This window comes from Haliotis rubra, unplaced genomic scaffold (genome assembly GCF_003918875.1).
Source record: "Haliotis rubra isolate DU_JTF1 unplaced genomic scaffold, ASM391887v1 Scf79, whole genome shotgun sequence".
In the NCBI taxonomy this organism is placed as follows: Eukaryota; Metazoa; Mollusca; class Gastropoda; order Lepetellida; family Haliotidae; genus Haliotis; species Haliotis rubra.
Genome location: NW_025767512.1, coordinates 1,547,348 through 1,567,500, shown reverse-complemented (window position 1 = coordinate 1,567,500; position 20,153 = coordinate 1,547,348). Strand labels below are relative to the sequence as shown.

The following is a 20,153-nucleotide window of genomic DNA, read 5'->3' as shown; positions in this document are numbered from 1 at the left end:
CCAACTCCCCAAAGCGACTACTACCCTGAGTTACACTACATATATATAAACAGTTTCACACTTACAGCAGACCACTGTTGCGGTCTCTGTGTATCGATATGTTGGTCACAGCTAGTACATATTTACCTACATTCCAGAATACAGCAAAAAACATGCATCTAAACAACAACCGTCTATTATTGCTCATAAATATATTAACAATCGCAAACAGCATTCTGTCACTATTTCCTGATGGAAATAATTATACAACTCGACTTTACGGATGGTTTATGATACATGGGAAATTGGGAGGGGAACGATTGGCTCGGTAGGCAGCAATAAAGAAAATGACAAACCAATTAAATGTTCTATGTTTAGAATACACTCGCTTTGAAAAGAAAGGAGAGTGCATGTGTCCTTAGTATTTTGTTTTACGTGTTCAAAATAAGGAAACGATAATTGGTCATATTTGCGACGTAAATCAATCAGATCACGTGTCAGCGCGTGGCCTTGTGGTTAATTTGATCCCGCATTCGGTTTGGTTTGGTTGGTAAGTTGTTTAACACCGCACTCAGCAATGTTCCAGAGGTATGAACGAGTCTGGACCAGATTATCAAATGATTAAATTCATAAGCATCGATCTAAACAACTGGGATACGATGGCATGTTTTACCAAGTCAGCGAGCCTGACCACCCGATCCCGTTATAGTCGCCTGTTACGATAAGCATGGGTTGCTGTAGACCAATTAGAACCCGTATCGCCACGGGTGTTGGGGGGCCCTGAACGTTTGAAACACGTGTTCTATTGAATGAACACGGGTGTTCGCATCCAGTTACCACAACAAACCACCCATGTAATCTCACCTTAGGCATTTGAGTTTGTTCAAAATTGTCTCTGTTCACCCAGCGGAAAATGGGTACCCGGTGGGATAAGTCATGTGACTATATATTAACCTCACAGGCAGCTTGGGTTATCCGGGGTAAAAATGTCCATCGTGTTGTATGCGTTAAGAGGATGCCCCTGCGGCGTGGAGTTCAGCGCTATGTAAGTGGCCTTATTATTATATTAATTATTAAAGGGTTAATATGCCTAAATTGATTATTAAAAGGTTAATACCCAGCAAACAATTTGTCACAACGTTGTAGCCTGACGTTGTGATACGTCATTTGTACGTCGCCACAAGGTTAACGTTATTTGATGCTAACGTATTTTACGTTGTGTTAACGTTCTATTTAACCTTAATAGTTGAATAGTTTTCCCAGTAGTGAACAGTACATAAAAAACAAAGCAGAAATTCACTTCAATGTTTATTCGTCAATTTGCGTGTTGTTAAATGTTTTGGTCGTGTGTTTTATGAAGCTGTAGCTGAATAGTGAAGAAAGAATCTCAAAGTGAAAAGTTTTGCAGAAAACTATCGTGACACCAAGTCTCGCGCTGCGCTACATCTAGCACTAAGCTGGTTCCCATCTCCCTTTACGCGCGCCAACCTGCGATATGCGAGACGGGGCCCACCGGATTTCCGGTGACAAACGTACATTCAAGAACCAGTTCTGGTTCCATTTTGCGCGACGGCCAAATATGACGAGACCGGACCAAGTCTACAACCATGCTTGACTGTCACAGCTGTTGACAGTCGTAATAGTTGGCTAATTACGGGATGGTTAGATCGGACATTTGTTATTCCTGCAAGGATTATCGGTTCCTTACTGTCAACTGACAACCAAGCGTCCATTTGACAAGGTATAAAACGTTGCTTGTCACCGGAAGTACAAAGGTCTCGCGAAGTGCCGTGACCTACTTACGGGCCCTATCATGTTCTGAAAGAACAGTGAAGTCCAATTAGAGTTACCGTCCTTAATTTGAAACTGGCGTCATGTCCCAATAAAATTCCTCGGTTTCTATGTACAAAGACTCGACAAACCATCTGTCACCGATTCAGATACCAGCCTTGATCCACCGCAGTGACCGCTGTGAGCAATGTAGACTAACGCTTAGCCTCTTTAAGGGACACTGATCTAGAGCAATTCCCCGGAACTGGTTGTTGCTTTTCTGCCAAGGCAGACAGCTGCCCAGTACCGGTTGAATAGCTCTGGACCACTGCCCCTTTAGTCCTTAACTACACACAATGTTTACAGAATGAAATAATTCTTTCTTTATATTGAAAATGCACACCAATGGGATGGAAGATTCATCCCCTGAGATAATCTAGACTTGCTTCATTTAAGGTTTTAGCACTCCAGGAAGGATTAGCAACAATGGTCACCGGAAGTTTCGAGCCCAAACACTCACATCGGCCTTGAACTTGTGTTTAGATAATTGGCAGCTGGTCTCAGTACCATGTAGAGATAACAGATGAAGCGATCCCAGCAACATTTGATGGCTAATATTTCATGTTAACAATCAAGGCAAACGTCTGACACAATCTATAAAGCGCGTGTAAATAGGGCACTATATTCTCCAACTGTCCTTCCGAGTCAAGCACTTCCACAGAGTAATGGCCAAACATCACTGCCACATGGCTTCCTATTGTTTATAAACAAACGCGCTTATTGGTTGGAGGTGCAAAGGCCTCCAACCTTTTAAACAGGATGAATTTGTCTCTCAAGTGAAATTTCTCTCTACAACATACGCTTGGATTATTCCAAATGAACTTTCATCCAATGATTCTTATTCTCTTTGTATTTTGGTAATTTCAAATGACCAATGAACATAGCTGTAGCAAATAAGGAGCCACGTGATCATGGGTAATACGAAATAATTGTCCCGCTTTACTTCATGTTAATGCGGAAATCGGATTTCCTATAACTCTCTAATATAAACTCATTCTGTGTTTTACTATCAAAAACGTTAATAAACTGATACACTTTCAATTCAAAACAATTTCATACGGAATAGAGCACACTTGTACTATTTCATGACAAAGACTTTTGACATGAAATGCCGTATACTGGAGATGAGAGTACCGTATTTGCGATGCGAGCATCGATCTCTAAATAGAAGCAAGTCTCTAATATACTTAAGTATAGTCATCGTTATGCTCTTGAAATCATCTTCACTCCCTAAACCATCTCACGTCCTTCTCATTAAATTTCCTAATTTATTCAGGTGCCTCCAACGTTGCCTTTTAAAATGCTTTTCTTGTTCTGTAATAAAAAATCAAACAATCTGGCTTAATGCACGTCTTTGGTTATGTTTTACATACTGTTTGGCTTAATCATATAGATATGATACTATATATAACTGGGACTGTGATGTGCATGACGCTAGCTCTCTGTAGGGTAACGATGGAGTAGCCCAGTGGTTAAAGCGTTAGCTCATCAAAGACCTGGGTTCGACTCTCTACATGGGTACAATGTATGTGAAGCCCATTTCTGGTGTCCTCAGCCGTAAAATTGCTGGAATATTGCTAATCGGCGTAAATTTAAACTCACTCGCTGTGGCAGAAATATGTTGACCGCATGGAACTCTGGGTAGGAGACTGAGTAATGACAACAGCTTCGAAATTGTAAACAGAGTTTAATATATACTGTTGTATCTGTAGAATATGTGTCCCAGGGCTGTAGCCACTGCCCAGGACGAATCTTGACCATGCGCCTTGTTCCATTATCTTATACATCAGAGCTCCTTATTCATTAGTACTAGGCTATATGGGCAGCATTTTTATTTTCTGTGTTTCTCATCCCCCGACAGACCTTTCTAATTTTATTCCCCAGTATTGAGTGAGTGGGTTTGTGTTTTTAACTGCAAGTGTAGATGATCTAGTATATTGTGGGGATTAGCACTGTTTACCTCATTACTTCAATTACTAGTTCTAGTTGTAAACATGTCTTAACAGATTATTCTAAAGGACGTACTAAAGTTCAAAGGTAAAGCCTATAATATCTTGGTCAATTTGATGAATTAATGAATTTAATTTTACGCCGCTTTTAGCAATATTTCAGCAATTTCACGACGGTGGACACCAGAAGTAGGCTTCACACACTGTGCCTATGAGGGGAATCGAACCCGGGCCCTCGGCGTGACGAGCGAACGCTTTAACCACTAGGCTACCCCACCGCCCCAACAGCTCCTGTAACAAACTTAATGTATATTTCGTTTCAAAACGGGCGACATATTCTTGTCGAAAAGGAGGCGACTAACTGGATCGGGCGATCAGGCTCTGTGACTTCTGTACTTCTCTGTCACTTCAGTCGGTGTTTATGACGGTATGAAGAGCAGATAGCACATGGAATGTAGAGCCACACAGACAGTAAAACCTCAGATTGGATCCTTAATGGGCCTCGTTTTCACTACAACCCACCTGAGTCTCCCGCACTTAGCGTTAATCGATACAAACACAACATGAACAACGGATGTACGACAGAACCGATTGATGGCCTCTCTGCCCCCCGGGGACATGTTAGGAATAACTTGGGAACTTGTGTTCATTCGTCCGACAGCAGAAGGGGTACGGTCACTATGGCGCCGCAAGCTGCCAAAATCTGAGCTCATGGGTTTGAATCAGAGTTCGTGCTATTATGTTTCCAAGTTTGTCGGTACCGTACCGTGCTCTGGCTTCTTCAAACTGCCAGACGTCTGAAATCTTGATCGTTTTGAACTTTCCGACACGTCGTGGTATAACTGGACTATTGTCCAAAATGGCATCACACTCACTCACTCACTCCAATTCCAGGAGAGACTGGCGATGGAACTTTGGCTTGAAAATTGAATTGTAAGTAAACGGTATTTCCGCCTAATGAACAATATCATTATGCATAGAAAAATCACACACCCTGCGCGCTGGCAACATAAGAATATGTATTCCTTGTCAAAATATCCCGACAGTATACGTCTTGACATTATACTGAAACTTTCAGAAACGTTAGGTCAGATTGACCTGGTCTTATAATGTCATGAGTTTCAGTCAATACTTGTTATTCCAGAGGGATACCAGAATAAAATCAGTCAATACTCGCATTGCCAGACCTCCTGGAAGCTGTAATTGGAAAATGTTTTATTTTTGTTTTAGAGAATGTCATAAAAGTCTAGATCAACACTACACTTTTATGACAGTTACATTTGTTTTCCCAAAGGGTACATAGGGTATTTTGTGTTTCATATGAATAATGCGCTCAGTCGCTATGACCGCTGAGTGAGTGTGGTTTACACCGCGTTAAGGGACCACATTGTTACTGGCGGATCCAGAAGGGGGTGGAGGGGCGGGGAAACACACACACACACACACACACACACACACACACACACACACACACACACACACACACACACACACACACACACACACACACACACATTGAAAATCCCTAGATCTGCCTATGATTGTGCATGCATCTCCTTATAAATCATCACAATCTCCACACACACACACACACACACACACACACACACGCACACACACGCACACACACACACACACACACACAGACAAAAGAAAAAAATTATGAACGGTCCCTTAGCGTTACTCATCCCACATTACAAAGAGAGCACCAGAAAAAGGCGTCACACTTTGGGTGATCAGGTTTTTGAGGTTACGAGCAAGAGCCTAAACCAGTTGGCAAAATGGGTAAATATGGATGATTTGAGTGGATTGGTTCAGAATAAAAGGTGTTTTTTTCAAATTTCAAACTTTTATCTGACGTGATAATTACGAGGCATGGACACCACCTGCATCTCGTGCAAAAGGACGTTTACCAAGATGTATATCTATCTCAACAAAAATGAAAGTACATTAATGTAGAGTTTGTAATCATGGCTGCACCGCCAATGAAAATAAAAGACCCATGAGAAAAGCAAGGTTTATGTATGTCAACTTCTTTATTGTGAATAACACGACGTTTCGGAGTGTATGCTTGCTCCTTCAGTGTTATTGTTGACATCCATAAATCTTGCTTTTCTTATGCATTCCACTTTCACATTACTTCAGTCGCTATTCGACACCATTTTTCCCATGAGTACTTATTTAAAGTCACGCCTGTCTTCGGAAAAGTTCGTTCGTGTTCCAGTTTGATGGTCAAGGAATCCCTAGACTAACGCTACTCTCTGAATATATATGATAAATATTAATATTGAAAGTAACAAGTGAACCCATTTAAATTGAAAAGGAGCCCAAGTGAGAGGGGAAATCTAGACTTGCTTCATTTAGGGCTTTAGCATTGCAGGGATTGCTTGGTAGTAGGGAAAATAATGTGGTTCAGGGACTGTGAGACAAACTAAAGGAAGCCCCAGAGGCTCTCCTTGCATTGGGGCCGCGGTGACCGACGGCAACACGCCGGCGTGACCTGTGGAGTGAGTGAGTGAGTTTAGTTTTACGCCGCTTTTAGCAATATTCCAGCAATATCACGGCGGGGAACACCAGAAATGGGCTTCACACATTGTACCCATGTGGGGAATCGAACCCGGGTCTCCGGAGAGGCTAACGAACGCTGTCACCACTAGGCTACCCAACCGCCCCGGGACCCGTGGACAAGGGGACGGACAATGCACGATGTCACGTTGAATTAGGGTATAGCCACTGATAACCACGTTCAGAGTAATCTACAACAATAGCGTCACGTCAGAATAGTTTATTAGATAAATTTGATGAATAATTATTAGTTCGCGTTATTACCCCCGACTTCTTTTACACACCCCGCCCAGAAATTAACTAAAAGAGCCACATTATTCCTTCTCCTCCGCCACAGTATTAGTTAACCTTGTCTCACAGTCCGGGAACAATAATATTTTCCTTACCGCCCAGCCCTTTCTGTTGGACACAAGCCTTAAATGTAGCAAGTCTAGCTTATCCTCAGGTTCTAAATCCCACATCTGACTATAAAGCTTAAATCTTATATTTAAGTGCGCTTATTGTTTAAATTATATATTTTCTGAGTCTAAGAGTTTGCCTTCAATGTCAGTCAACGGTAGGATTCGTATAACGTTCGTGAATCTATAACATTTGAACCCGGGAGTTGTGCACGGATTAATTGAATTAACCGACTGAAATAGCCATTTGTTACTGTCGTACGACATGCTACTGATGACGAAGGAATGTAGTGTATGCAATCTTATGTCTTAGGTCTTAGCCCAAAATGAAGTAAGTCTAGATTTTTCTCAGTCCAAGTTCTCATCTCCCATAGGGCTCCTTTTCAATGCAGATGTAATGGATTGTTTCATCCAAGTTGTATATTTTCAGATAGCTAACATATGTTAACTTTAGCATATATTTAGTTTAGTTAACTATATTTCATATGTACTCGAGATATAAAGAAAAAGTTACACTGAAACGATGTATGGAGGCCTACATCTCTAGGAGAAAAGGGGGCGGTGGGGTAGCCTAGTGGCTAAGACGTTCGCTCGTCACGCCGAAGACCCGGGTTTGATTTCCTACATGGATACAATGGAGGTCATTCACATCTTCAATCACTGGTTCGCCCATTGTCCAGCAGGGCTATCGCTGACTTGTTCGTCTGGACCAGTCAAACCGGTGGTTGATACCATGAGCAACATTCCACACAACTGGGAACCGGGGAACTATTCCAGCCCGGTCTCCACAATTGATGAGACTTATTTTTATTACATGTACCCGAACTTACTACATGTACCCGAAAAGAGCAGTTACATAGTACCTGTGAAGATCCGGTTAGAATTGATCTTCAGTAACCCATCGGATCGGGTGGTCAGGCTTGCTGACTTGGTTGACACATGTCATCGTATCCCAATTGAGTAGATCGATGCTCATGTTGTTGATCACTGGATGGTCTGGTCTAGACTCGGTTATTTACAGACCGCCGTCATATAGCTGGAATATTGCTGAGTGCGGCGTAAAACTAAACTCATTCACTCACATAGTTAATGTCAAAGCAATGAAAGTTCTGTGGATTGTTTTACACATATTCTGCTGCATCATTTCTTTTTTAATTGAGTATTTTCCTTTCATCCACTCGACCGCAATGTGTATGATTGATCTTTTAGAGGCCTTTTACATGATTCACCAAAAACAGACCGTGTTTGCTTGGTGAACAGAAACATGATGCGATCAGTATTTTTATGTTTACGAACCAACAATGGAAACTGTCAGTTCTAATTACTCCCAGTTTCGTATTCTGACAGATGAGTTTCTTTGAAGCGTGATACAGATCCCTTAAAATCATTTCTTGGTGTAGATGACGAATAAACAGATGATCCTGGGAATAGTTGGGCTGGGCATATTGCTCAGAACATAACATTCCGATAACACAATTAAGATTCTCATTCAGTCATGAGTAATTGCAACGGAAACATTTGTTTGAAATTTTCTAAAATAATATCTTCTATGTTGGAATACGATGACGGCATTGATGAGGAAGACGTACAAGAACTACAAAATGTTTGCCTTACGGGCATCGTGGTGATATAAGCTGGTCGCATTAAAATAGTAAACATTGTCTTCTGATCCCTTTTTTGGAGTAAAACTTCAGTATATCGGCGTTTGGCGTCAATAATCAATGCTTAATTAGTTTAAGTTGTCTCCCCTTGACACGTGACCCTAAATTGAGTTTCAGGGGTTAAAAATGTTGTTGGGCCCTTTTAAACCAGCAACACTGTTCTATGTCGATGTTATCCTTCACAGATATCTCTTACGATTTGGAGTCATAAATTAGTTACAATAACTTCGCACTGTGATCATAAACTTTTTTTAAGTTTATGAATCTCAGCCTTGTTTAATATACCACAGGGCGGTGGTGTAGCCTAGTGGTTAAAGCGTTCGCTCGTCACGTCGAAGACCCGGTTCGATTCCCAACATGGGTACACTATATGAAACCCATTTCTGGTGTCCACCGCCGTGATATTGCTGGAATATTCCTAAAAGCGGCGTAAAACCCCCTCACTTAAAATAGACCACAATCCGTGAAGATCTTGGCTGGAATTGGTCTTCTGCAACTCTTCCTTGTCGTAAGAGCCGACTAACGGGATCGGGTGGTCAGGCTCGCTGACTTGGTTGACACATGTCATCGTTTCCCAATTACATAGACCCATGCGCATGATGCCAATCATTGGATTGTCTGGTCTAGACTCAATTGATTACAGACCGCCGTCATATACCAGGAATATTGCTGAATGTGGAGCTAAGCAACAAACAAACAATTACAAATTATGTTTTTTAACTGCAAGATCCAAATAATAAACAATAAGTAAACGAAAAAAACCAATATGAAACAGGTACAGCGAATTCAACTTTGTGGTAATTTGTTTTATTTCCTGTAATATATTCATTAATATCCGGTTATTATAAGTACTAAGGACATATATTATTAGTTGTTCACTGGTCTCGAGGGGGACATGGGCTGTGATGTTCACCAGACACATCAACCCATGGGCCCCGAGGGACCAGTGAACAACGTATTTATCTTACCGAACACCTCAGTGGTAATTTTGAACTGTTTGAAGAGCGGGTAGCGGATTATAGTATGGAGTACAAGACGACAAGAAAAACAAATTTAGAGTTATCTCCCTTCTATCGATTTTCATTCGCAAAACATCGGCAATTTCCGTAGATCTTACGTGATTCAATGTTATTCGAGATAAAGACTTACTACTACGAAGTACCAAATGAGTTCGGCATTCCCAGCGGGGTACATAGAAAATGTTACTCACTTGTAAGCGGGGTACATTGAAAATAATAGAAGAGAGCTCAGCCAATCAGAAAACAACATTTATGTGTGAGGCAAGATAAAAATTCTTGTTTGATAGAAAATACATTGACAACATTCATGGTGTTACAATTTTGGCCATGTTTTAGTTTCATTTATCTCTAGGATTTCTTCAATATTTGTCATTTTCTGGAAAACAAAACATTGAATTTGTCTGCCCCCGAGACGGAAATATGCGAGTGAGTGAGTATGTTTATACGCCGCTTTTAGCAACATTACAGCAATATCACGGCGGGAGACACCAGAAATGGGCTTCACACACACATTGTACCCATGTGAGGAATCGAACGGGGCCGAATCGGCCGACGAGCGAACATTTTAACCACAAGGCTACCCAACCACCCCAGGGAATATGCGAGGTGGTTTTGATGTTGGAATGTCAGTTCAAAGGTGTCGTTCAATGTGTCCTTTATAATCAGTTCTCTTGACCGGGAATGTTTTTTTAAGTGACCAGTTGTCTGTTATTTAAGTAATACTGTCCAGATCCCCAGGCCATTTTTGACTCACTAGTTGCTAGACAAGAGTGACGCTATGTTTGTGAAAGTAGTTCCTACTTGACCTATTTTTATAAAATATTTATCCGCAGATGACCTGGGCATTTATCTCACTTCGGCCCCATGCTCATTAACCACCTTTCTAGTTCGTGATAAAAAGCCTATATACTCTCAACTCCAAAATAATCTCAAATGTACAGTGATTAGTGTACCATACTATTACACGGAATTATCTTATTAGTGAAACATATAAATTTGTATCTTCTTGCTCAGTATTAAATCCGGGGCGGTGGGGTAGCCTAGTGGTTAAAGCGTTCGCTTGTCACGCTGAAGACCCGGGTTCGATTCCCCACATTAATACAATGTGTGAAGCTTATTTCTGGTGCCCCCCGCCGTATTATTGCTGTAATGTTGTTAAAAGCGTCGTAAAACTAAACATACTCAGTATTAAATCCGCAGCATGTTGGATTCAAGGTCACATTAACTTGGATCACATCCAGTAACGGGAATGACCGCTGCCTGATCTTGCGTGCGTCATGTAAGTCGTTCGTTGCACTTATCTATAATTCGTCACCACATACCGACGTCAAGCGGTTGGCAGCTTCGTAGACGATCACCTGTTGCTCAGCAGATGACGTTCCCGAAGCCTGTACCGTTGTGGAGTGATGAACACCAAGTTGTCTGGCAACTCGTGGCATGCGCCATCCAGACAGGCCATGTTGGTGATGTGTCAACTTGATTGATTGTTGTTTAACGCCGCACTGAGCAATATTCCAGCTATATGGCGATATTCTGTAATCCAGTGACAATCCAGTGATTGACAGCATGAGCATCGGTCTATGCAATTGGGATACCATGACATGTGTGAACCAAGTCAGCGAGCCTGACCACCCGATCCCGTTAGTCGCCTCTAACGACAAGCATGGATTGCTGAAGATCATTTCTAAACCTGATTTTACGGGTGATTATTCTTCAACGCAACAGCTACAAAACAGCTATCACAGTCACACACCGCTGTGTCGAAGTTGACGGGACCAACCTAAATACTTCGAGTTGTCCTACGTTCGACACGGCATATGACAGGATTTACTTCGAGACAACTGGTGTTCTGTATTTTAGACAGTTGGCTAGAACGCCAGTGAATCATTGGGAACGTTTTCAAATTTTCTGGTTAAAGAATGTTGTACGCTTTATGCATTTTCAAGTAAAATTCGTATAATTTTTGCAGGCTGACCTTTCTTGAATGTGAATTTGAAATATGGAATCTAATCTGTGAAGTAGTTATACTTCATTCTAATACGAGAGCTTGATCCAAATACACCACCTGGTCGCTCGTGATTGGTCGATATGGAGGGAGTATCCCGAGATGCAAATTCATCGACCAATCAACAGCGACAAGGCCGTGGTGTATTGCGACCAAGCTCGAGTGATTGGATGAAGTAATTGCTTTGTACCATGACCACATTCAGCGTTTTTCGAAATCTGCGCAGGATATTTGAATTTAAATTCATTTTGTTTGAGCCTGCCGCCATGTCTATGACTGACTGACTGAGTTTGGTTTTACGCCGCTTTTAGCAATATTCCAGCAACATCACGGCGGGGGACACCAGAAATGGGCTTCACACATTGTACCCATGTGGGGATTCGAACCCGGGTTTTTGGCGTGACGAGCCAACGCTTTAACCACTAGGCTACCCCACCTCCCCCCATGTCTATGAAGTGTGGGATAATACTATAGACAACATTACACTGTCACAAATAGTTGACGAAATTGAAGGTGCTAAACTCTGGGATGATACAATTGACATCACTCTCTCACAAACTGCCGATATCACCGTGTTTTCGATAAAGTTGTCATTATTATCATTAAAAAGGTAAAGCAAATGTTGGCTGTCTTTTTAGAAAGTTTACATCCATTTAAGACAGACAGTTATGTTTGTTAAACGTAGGCGTGGCTAGAATTGCAAAGAACCAATCAGAGAGTTGCTGTCGATACATCTCAATACAATACACCACGGCTGAGATCACATTGACCGCAGTCGGGGCATGGTACAACTGATGATATCTCCCATCAAACATCGTCGCTACTTTTACTGGAGCATACACTAAACCCATCACTACCGAGAAATGCATTCTTACAATGTAATTAAGGCAATTTCGGAGACTGCCACTTATTTGTGACTAGTACTGTACCAGTACCAGACTGGCGCGTCTCCCCCACTAACCTGCTTGTCGCTCACGTGTTCTTGAAGCGCTCTGTGAACTAGATTGTTTGGTCGCAAGTCAAAAACACACGTCTCGCTCCAGTGTGAGATCGTCCACGGCTATTCGAGGAGGAATTAACTGTTACGTTATGTATGGGCTGTGACGTCTCGGCAGATATGGATGAAGAGCGATCAGAAAACTGGACAACACTATTGCATCCCAGGTATGACCTAATTTCTAATTCCGATAGATTCTATTTAGCAACTGTGTCAGTCATTCCATTTATAGATTTCTATCGATATATCTGCACTGTGTTTGTCATGACCTCGTCAATCCGGACACTTCACATTGCGGGCGTCTACCGTGGTTAACGTCCACAATGAGACGGAACATTATTTCATAGAATGTCCGTTATCAGAAGTTTGTTGATCCGTACAATTTCACCGGGAATGTTACCGCACACCAACTGGATATGGTTCATCTTTGTTTATGGAACACACAGGAAACGTTTAAACCTTAGCTTCAAGTAAGGGGCGGTGGAGTAGCCTAACGGTTAAAGCGTTCGTTCGTCACGCCGCAGACCCGGGTTCGATTCCCAACATGGGTACAATGTGTGAAGCATATTTCTGGTGTCTCCCGCCGTGATATTGCTGGGATATGGCTAAAAGTGGCATAGAACTACACTCATCCTCTCGCTCACATTGCTTTAATGTCATTGAGATCTCTGTCTGAAATTGTTCCAAGCAGGAAGCCTAATGCATTACCTATAAAAGGTAATAGTGAACGTTTTGGCATCTTCGAAAGATTGGATACTCCAGAATATTGTCTTTCAGAGTTTTAAGGGTGGTATTTGGACTAACTTGACAAACATTTCCATTTTTAATTGTGTAGCGCTGTAATATTAATTGAGCAACTACAGCTACATCATCGACATCACTGTCACACCTACTTATGAATGAATACTAAACGTTCATGTCTAACCATATTGATCTGGTTGTTATGTCGTCCAGCTTCTGGATTATATTTTCGAAAATCATATCACCACAGGCTAACGCAACTAGTAGGAGTGAGTGAGTAGTTTTATGTCGCTTTTAGCAATATTCCAGCAATATCAAGGCGGGGGGACACCAGAAATGGTCTACACACATTGCACCCATATGGGGAATGGAACCCAGGTCTTCGGCGTGACGAACGAACGCTTTAACCACTAAGCTACCCCACGACCCACCAACTAATAGGAATACCATAATGACCCCCCAAAAAACTAAACGTCACCTGTAACATTTGAAGATATGCGTATGAATACATCCAAATGAGCAAGAGTGATGGAAGACGGAACGAGTGACAACATTACGTCATAAAAACAAGCACAAAAGTAGTGCTAACACTTATTGCTTCAAATTTTGCAATGCATACGTTTCACCATCTCTTGGTAGCATTTGCAGTAAACGTTAGAACAAATCATGAACAGAAAATAACTCAACTGGCGGCGGCCATCTTTGTTTACATTTTAAACTTTACAACTAAAAGAGATGAAAGTAGTCCGAAAATACTGACCAATCAGCAATTAGCTCAAAACCTACCAAAACGATATCTCTTTAGAGATACTTGATCTTCTACAACCTACATCTACACTGGAAACCATTATTGGGTGATAAACTGTTACTGCTTGATGCATCTGTCATCTGTAACTAGGTGCACCGAGGCTATATACTCTCTAACCATCCTGAGATACAACCTCGCTTCAGCCAGATTGTGTTGTTGCCAATGCTGGCACGAGCGAGACATTTGTGTGTTTATCCATTTTAATAACAGAATTGTTTGTGAAAATTCCGGGTTTGCGAGCCAAATAACCACTACCTATAGTCGATACATATCTTGTATATTGTTTGGGCTTAAGTGTTATGTCAGCACTCAACAACAGTGGAAATGTGAACGTATTAAGCGAGTGACAGGTGTTTTGTATGTCGCTCTAGCGAAAGTTACTTCCAGTATAGACGGCGGGGTCCTTTTCATTGTTATTTCGACATAAACACGTTGGACAAAGTCAACAGTTGACGTCACATTCGTCAAAATATGAAAAAGGTGTCCCTAGCTTTGTTATCCTTCTTTCCATTGGTGCATTTGTATTCTTTGTGCAATCAGAGGCAACGTTAACGTTACAAATGCGCGTAAAAGCGCACACACACACACACACACACACACACACACACACACACACACACACACACACACACACACACACACACACACACACACACACACACACACACACACACACACACACACACACACACACACACACACACACACACACACACCTACACCTGTTTTTACCCAGTTTTCTGACCATTATTTTGTGCTGTTTTGGTCATCTCCCCCGGCTGGATATCGCTACTTTTTGCCATCCCAAAATGGGAACATCCTACCAAAATAGCCATACCAAAAAATCAAAATGGCCATAGAACAAGTCAAAATGGCCATACATTATGTTTTTTTCTTTTTCATATTAATGAGTATTGTTCTTGAAATGTTCACCCAGAAGTCATGACAGTGGAAATGTTGACATCTCCTCCGGTAGCGCGTAGTTTTTTTTCACTCTGAAAGTCTGAGTCAGAGTATCATGACCAAGAATCATGCATGTCTCTATTCATTTGCCTCACAACATAGAAAGTGTTAACTCCCCATATGTACCCCTCCGAGGTATATGATTCTGGAAAAGATCCTTGTAACGCTAGTCTAAATATAGCACTACGTCATAACAATTAAAAGACATTCATCTGTCCTCTTTAAACATGAGAAAATACAGAGCTACTCTTACGGGTTTTCTCAGTTCATCTCTTGATTCATTCGTAGAAACAGGTTGATATAGACATTAAATTGGGAATAGTATTTGCAAAATGTGTAATTTAAACATAATTGAAGACGAATATCATTTTCAGTGATGTATGTCCAGCAAAACCACTCTGCGAAGCAAGCATTTTTGAAGATTGTACATATATACTTGTACATGATAACATCTATATATTTGTATTTTTGTTACACCAAGCCAGCCGCACTTAGAACGATTGTGCTTGTACATCCATTATGCTTTTTATAGAGAAAATATTACTGTTCAAAAAATTTCTGCCTTAATTATATGTATGATTGCCATACAGGCCTGTATACTTATTAGAGCTGAACGATAGATGGATTGATATCTATTGAATATGAGGTCACGTCTCATTTGATGCCTTATAAGTACAGTGTATGTTCGATGTTTATTTAGCATATTAAAATGTCATTTTTCATCGACCATCTTCCCTTATATCAATATTCCAATGATGACAGAATCGCATATATACTTTATGATAATCAGTTGTACTTCGATCAGTATCTTAAATGTGTTCACCTACAACAGTTGGCAAAACATGAAGGACAATTTCAGCCTTAATGTTGAAGGGAAAATATTTGGTCTGAATGAGAAGGGTTTTTTTTCAAAATGAGCCGAACTTGGAATTAACAAACTTGTTCATTCCATTCAACTCGGTAGCCTAATTGCATTCCTCTATTTTTGAAATATTGTTTTGTTAATAACTATTTCAGATTTCGAAATTAAATTAAATCTTATCATCAAAGAATGCATAAATCCTAACCTCTAATGTTGTCCACCGACATGTGAAGCATATTTAACTAGGACGGAATGGATACACTCCACTAATGCCTGAAGAATTTTGCATCATACCTTTTTGGTTTATAAAATCAATTCAACTATAAATCACGCCAAACAAACTCCCCGACAAAACAATAATTTATTGGCACTCTTTGGTCTAACCATAACCAAATTTCAATTGGTATTTCGTTTTAAAGAAGCGTAGCGATTTGCAAGAACTGTTGAATACACTGAAACCTCGTTTACCCGGAAAACCATTATCTGGACGCCCCACCTTCTGGACGATTATGACTGATAACGTTAACGTATGACCTAAGTTAAATCATTACTCGCTAAACCGGACATTCGTTTATCAGGACTATTTCATGGAAACCTCCTGTTCCTGATTAACAGGGTTCCACTGTTGTATATTAAGGACGCAGAACTCCATCATTTACATGTCAAGGCTATCGTTAGAAACTGCTTCGAAATATATACAATATACGAAATATGTACTTTCAATTTATGATAGTTGTGGGTCACCCGTTACCATAGAAACCAGTCATACTTTTATTAAATATGGAAGGTGTTCCATACTGAGTGCATTTTCCGTGTATTCATTCGGTATGGATTACATTGACTTCGGCTTTATTATTCGTCAATGTCCCTGGGACTTCTTTACGCACAAATTATAAATAATAAAACATCAGTTCTATATATAGATATAAATCATTATTAGTTGGTTTGAGCGTTATGCATCCGAGGGCGCAATAATGTCATCAATACATTTGCCAGTTGCCTTAATAGCCACTTAACACGCATCCTGATGGAAAAGTCATCAAGTAAAACCTTTTTGTCAGCTGTACAAAGTCGTAACTGTTATTACCGTATTTCCTCTTGTAACCTCGACGGCGAAAAATACTGCTGGGAAATGCTGAATGAAAAAGAATACATGTCTCTATCCTAACGATATTTGGCTCTCATTGCCCCAAACCTTTGTTACTTTGAATATCCTCATCCGTGAACTTATGTGTGGTATATATGTGTGTTTCACTATCTGATGAATATATATCACTACTCGAATGGTTCAGGCTCGCTGACTTAGTTGACACATGTCATCGTATCCCAATTGCGTAGATCGATGCTCATGCTGTTGATCACTGGATTGTCTGGTCCAGACTCGAGTATTTACAGACCGCCGCCATATAGCTGGAATATTACTGAGTGTGACGTAAAACTAACTCACTCACTGTTCAAGAATTTTAGAAATAAAACCTTGGGATTTATGGTAATGTGTACCGTCCTTCTGATCATGCAAGTGCGATAGTTTCAGTTGTTACCACTGACCTTCAAGAAAGGATGTACACGGGTTCAACTCATTCGTCAAAACTCGCGTCTTTCCGGAACCTACGAGCATGTCTCGGAGATCGGTTGATTGGTTGCTTGGTTTGTTGTTTCACGCCGCAGTCAGCAACATTCCAGCGGTGGTCTGTAAATAATAGAATCTGGACAAGACAATCCAGAGATCAACAGCATGGGCATCGATCTACGCAATTGGGATACGATGACATGTGTCACCAAGTCAGCGAGCCTGACCACCCGATCCCGTTAGTCGCCTCTTACGACAAGCACGGGTTACTGAAGATCAATTCTAACCCGGAACTTCACGGGCCTCGCGGAGTTCGGCACATATATGCATCGGTAAACATGGATAAAGTATCACCATACGAAGTAGCAATATTTCCAAAAATAATCAGCTTCATATTGATCGCTAGCTCACGTATGTTCACCCTACAACAGTTGGCATGAATGGTAAGCTATTGATCGAAGTAGGCAATGAAAGTGGTCCACTTTGAAAAATATATATCATTAGTCAAGTAATATTTGAATATATTTAGAGGGGTCGAAAAATTAAACCATGTTGAATATGGACCTACAATATAGCGATGTGTCAATGTCGCCACCGTGTCCATACCTTTTTTAGCGTCGGGGAAGGAACTTAATCTGTTAAAGAAATTCTAAAAATATGACTGCACTCACTCGCCTCAAATATATCTTTGCAAAGTCCATCCATAGCAACTGGGGTCGCTGGCAGTGTTTCCCGAATAATAAATATGGCTGCTCTTAAAATGTTTTCAGTAGATCTAAGTCCACATCAAGTTTGCTCTCAGGGAGCCACGCGTAATGATAACTATAGTTGAGATTATTCAATGCCAACAATCCACAGATTTTAAAAATATTTTCATGGAAACAAACACATGAAAGTGCAAGTGTTCCTTTATTCATTCCCAGAATTTCACCCAGAGTGCAATACGTACCTTGTGAAGAAACCTGGAAAAGAATAAAGGAACACATGTACTTTCATGTGTTCCCTTTTTCGTTTCAATGAGTATATTATTTCAAACCTCAGCATGTAATAGCTATGCTGTGGCTAGGATAATGAAATACGAAAAGGATTAGTTGATTAAATATTTGAACTGGTTTGATTTAGTAAAAAAAACATTTAAAAAAAAAGTCATGTATTTTGAGCATCTGAAATTAAATTTAAACGGCCAAATAAATCTTTTCTCAAGTTAGATCTGTAGTAAAATCTTTAATCACCGATGCCTATTTCATCCTTTAAATGTGCATGACAATATGACTTTAAAACTGAAAATGTTTACTTGTTATTTGTTCAGGATTTGCATCTGTTATCTCTCCACTGTCAGTATGCAGGAACTCAAGTCTTGCACAACGGACACCTCCGAAACGTGAATACCTACATTAAGTCGGTATAGCTAGATGTCAAACAGACAGATTTGCATCACCACGCACACGCCAACGCACATGTAAACGCGCGCACGCACATATCCTTAAATGTGTCCTGATTGTGAATTTCATATTGGTCACCGAGCGTCCATATATAAGAGAAATGGGAAAGACAGAAATACTGCCGGACACCGGGCAGCTCCCTGCATGCTTTGAACATAAGTGTGTAAGTTTGGTAAAACGTATTTGGGCTACAGGAAAGTTAGAACTAAGTGGTTTTGAGCCCTTCTGGGACTATAATTGATATAATTGCTGCAGTCGATGACACTATAGAGCACCATAAAGATAACTTTTCATTTTCGATTTAAAGTGCATGCAAATTAAACTCACACAAAATATACTCAACTCACAACCATTATTGGCATGAGTATATATTAGTATACGTATCTCACAAGTAAAAGCGATTTTGCTTCTGTCAAAATGTTTGATTAAATCAGAAAAAAAACATTAACTTCGAAATACCACAGTAATAAATAACATAGCAGTCATTGAGTGTCAATAGTTGGATGCATATCTAAGGTCTTAATGATGTTATAATCGATATACGGATTTTCACGAAATCTGTTGAGCCCAGTAATCCACAAGTTCTACTGACTGACTGACTGAGTTTGGTTTTACGCCGCTTTTAGCAATATTCCAGCAACATCACGGCGGGAGACACCAGAAATGGGCTTCACACATTGTACCCATGTGGGGATTCGAACCCGGGTCTTCGGCGTGACGAGCCAACGCTTTAACCACTAGGCTACCCCACCGCCCCCCACAACTTTCTAAGGCATGTATAGACAGATTTTAGAAGTATTCCCTCCCCCTAAAGAAATGCCCACATGCCAAATCAATATTAGTTAAGAAAATAGTCAAAGACATTCAGATAGGGAGAAATTCTTGGAAACATGCTATGAACAAGTAAGTATGTAATGGGGTTCCAACTTAAGAAGTGAGGCTAGGTAATCTCTACAACCCCGGCCATTTGATTCATGGCAACGGTGATGATATGTTTCTGTTGTGTAGACCGGGTTTGATTCCCCAGATGTGTGGGGCACACTTCATCATTAATGTTGAGCTATTGCAAACTGATGCATCCTTAAATCGTATTCACTTATTTACGAGACGCACACGATAGTGTGGATCAATTCTAACCCTGTTCCCAAAATGGACCACATGACGGCCTGTAAATACCAGATTGGGGATCAGCTGATTGAGTACGGCATCGGGGCGCGATGACGCACAAAAACTATCAGAGCTTGACCACGTCATCAAGCTGACTGTTTGATTAACCTCAATACCATAAGTCGTTTCGACCAGCCGTATCACCACTGGAACATGGTTGGTTAGTTTCAAAAGTTCACGTGACTATCACAATACAC

At 40.7% G+C, this 20,153-nt stretch overlaps 1 protein-coding gene and 1 long non-coding RNA gene across 2 annotated transcripts in view; one reads left to right on the top strand and one right to left on the bottom strand.

Moving 5' to 3' along the window:
- Window positions 1–12,503, bottom strand: part of LOC124261167 — a 16,306-nt gene extending 3,803 nt beyond the window's left edge. Inside the window, exons 1-2 of the long non-coding RNA XR_006894267.1 lie at window positions 12,493–12,503; window positions 4,750–4,752 (exon numbers count right to left, since the gene is read on the bottom strand). This is a non-coding gene — a long non-coding RNA (uncharacterized LOC124261167). The remainder of the gene's footprint in view (window positions 1–4,749; window positions 4,753–12,492) is intronic.
- Window positions 12,372–20,153, top strand: part of LOC124261165 (octopamine receptor beta-3R-like) — a 41,522-nt gene continuing 33,740 nt past the window's right edge. Inside the window, exon 1 of the mRNA XM_046695496.1 lies at window positions 12,372–12,570. The gene's annotated coding sequence lies outside the window, so the exon portion shown is untranslated. The remainder of the gene's footprint in view (window positions 12,571–20,153) is intronic.